Source organism: Teleopsis dalmanni, chromosome 1 (assembly GCF_002237135.1).
Source record: "Teleopsis dalmanni isolate 2A chromosome 1, ASM223713v2, whole genome shotgun sequence".
NCBI classification, from domain to species: Eukaryota; Metazoa; Arthropoda; class Insecta; order Diptera; family Diopsidae; genus Teleopsis; species Teleopsis dalmanni.
In genome coordinates, this window is record NC_051846.1 from 104,457,162 (window position 1) to 104,460,124 (window position 2,963).

Below are 2,963 nucleotides of genomic sequence, written 5' to 3' on the forward strand. Positions count from 1 at the left end.
TATCTTGGTTTCGTTGTGTAGTTACCCTTATTGTGGTTCCATGATTATCTTTGCAATGCAGGGAGGTCATGCGAGGGTTGACACATAGCCTTATGAGCGCATGTGTTCAGAGCCAAACCGGGAGCTAAGCAGCAGATATTCTTAACTGCCCCTACACCCCAACTTAACAGGACGAATCCAAGATCGTTCTTTAAGGCTTGCCAGGTTTTAACGGGACGGAGGCTGATAAAGCATTAGCCTGAAAGCCGTCTGGACCAGATTTCACTCTAGCCCATATTGGTAACAGAATACATCATCCACCAGCCCAAGTCATCATATCCAATCGTTTGCTCCAGTATACCATAATCAGAATCTTACTGGTATCGATCCTGATGCCTTTTCTTATAGGCTTTCCCCATTATCATGTCATCATGTCCAATCGTTTGCTGTTGTCCAGTATGCCGTAATCAGAATCTTACTGGTATCGATCCTGATGTCTTTTCTTATAGGCTTCCTCCATTATCATCTCTCGTATGTGAATTGTGATGCGACAGTCGTCCCTAACATGATATACAGACGCTGCGCATTTCCGACTCCCTCGTTGGTGCATCAATTGCTCTCACATTGGAAGCAGACATTGTGCGCTTACGTATCCCTCGATGCCATCCCGGGATGGTGGACGCTTAGTTAGAGCCGGCATCTACTCGGCTCAGCTTAGGAGCTTCTCAGGGTTTCTGTGACCTTTTAAGCCACACCCTCCGACGCCTAGCTGGATTTTAGTCGCCTCTTACGACAGGCATGCCTTATCGCGGGAATATTCTAACCCCTATCCCGCAGGGTGGGATAGCACAGGGTGGGATAGCACAAATGTGTGTGCACGAATCTGTGTGCACAATCATCGCTTTGTGCGATGTGAAATTTGAAACCGCACAACAAATTTGAGTGCGTGCATTTTTTTTCTTAACACCACAAATGTGCGTGTGCATATTTTAAAAATTATTTCCACTCGCACAGTGCAGTGTGCGATTTTGTGCACCACATTCCGAACTCTGGTATATTGTTCGAACTTTTACGAAGTAGCAGAAATGACAGATATAATAGAAATTCTATATGGTAATTGAAATAAATTGAAAATTGGTCAAAATATTCTTTTTTAATAAATATATTTATGTCAGTAATGTTAAAGTTAAATGAAATTATAGTTTTCATCATGTATTTGAAAAAAATAGTAATTTCATATGATATCTAATTTACCAATTTTTTATTATATATTTATTCATAATGAAGCAATTATTTATTGCATGTCTGCAATATAAAAAAAAACATTCAAATATAGCTAAAGTACTTCAAAAATGTCACATCATTGTTTGGGATGAATGCACAATGTCACATAAATATTCATTGGAAGCATTAAATCAAGCACTTAAAAATTCAAATGCCACCAGTAGACTTTTTAGAGGGGCTTTAATTTTATTGGCAGGTGATTTTAGACAAACATTGCCAGTTATTCTACGTTCAACCTATGCTGATGAAATCCATCGACAAAGTGGTAGATGAAAACGAGATTGTGAATTATCTCACTAAGTTTTTAAATTCGCTTGATTTGCCAGGACTACCACCACAGAATTTACTTTTAAAAATTGGTTCACCAATCATTTTATTAAGCAAGCTAAACCCACAAAAATTATGCAATGGAACAACAAGATTAGTTATAAAAAGAATTATGATGAACTTAATTGAATCAACAATATTAATTGGAAAATTCAGAGAGAAAATATATTGCTTCCACGCATACCAATTATACCAACCGATGTTCCAATTCAATTCAAACGATTGCGATTTCCAATTCGTTAAGCATTTGCGATGACAATTAATAAATCTCAAAGTCAAACACTAAAAGTAAGTGGACTGAATTTGGAAAATCCATGTTTTTCGCATGGGCAACTGTATGTTGCATGTTACCATGTTGGAAAAGCTTCTGATCTATATATATACGCTTAAAATGACATAACAAAAAATATTGCTCATGATTTGGCTTTAAGGTAACATTATAGTAGCCCATAATTAAACTGTTAATATAATATTAAAATGTAGTGCTTTACATTTGAAATGTAGTGCTTATAAGGATATGAAATAACATGAAAATATTTGTAACATAAGTAATGCGTGTGAGCTTTTTGCAGTTTCAAAAAAAAATTCAAAATAATTTTCGCATTAAATGCTAAAAGTTAAGTAGACATATACGGACACTACTAACATTGCTCAGGCTTTATTCTTAAAATTATGCGGTTTAATTCTACACACTGATTGCTTCTTACACGGTTAAACCTGACAATCTCTTTATCTACACAGATATTGGAATAACAACAAATTACAACTCCTTGTAATCAGCAAGGAAAAATAATTGCAAGGGCAGACAACGTTCGCCGGGTTAGCTAGTGATATTATAATAATTACTAATTATAATTAATTAATTCATAATCATAAATTTAATAATTAAAAAAAACACAAATTTAGACATAATCTAATTACAGATAAAATCATATTATTTGCATACAAATTGTACGCGCACACATTACTTACAATTTTGCATAACTACCCAGCGGGAATCGATTCCCTCAGCGCTGAATGGTAATGCCTAGCGCTGATTATTCAAAGGAAACTTCTTATTACTTTAACACGTGCATGTCATTGTGGGCAAGGTAATCGTTCGATTACTTTTCAAATTTGTAATGCAACATTTCAGCGCTGACATGCTCGTTTACCTTTACGAATTTTTAATGCAACATTTCAGCGCTGACATGTTAGCTTACTTTTACAAATTTGTAATGCAACATATCAGCGCTGATATGTTCGCTTACCTTTTCAATTTTACCTATGCTATTGATTTTTAAATAAAATACTAAAAATTTTTTGGGATAAATTATATTTTATGTTTATGGTTTATAAAATTAAAGTATTAATATTTACATAAAAGAGTATAA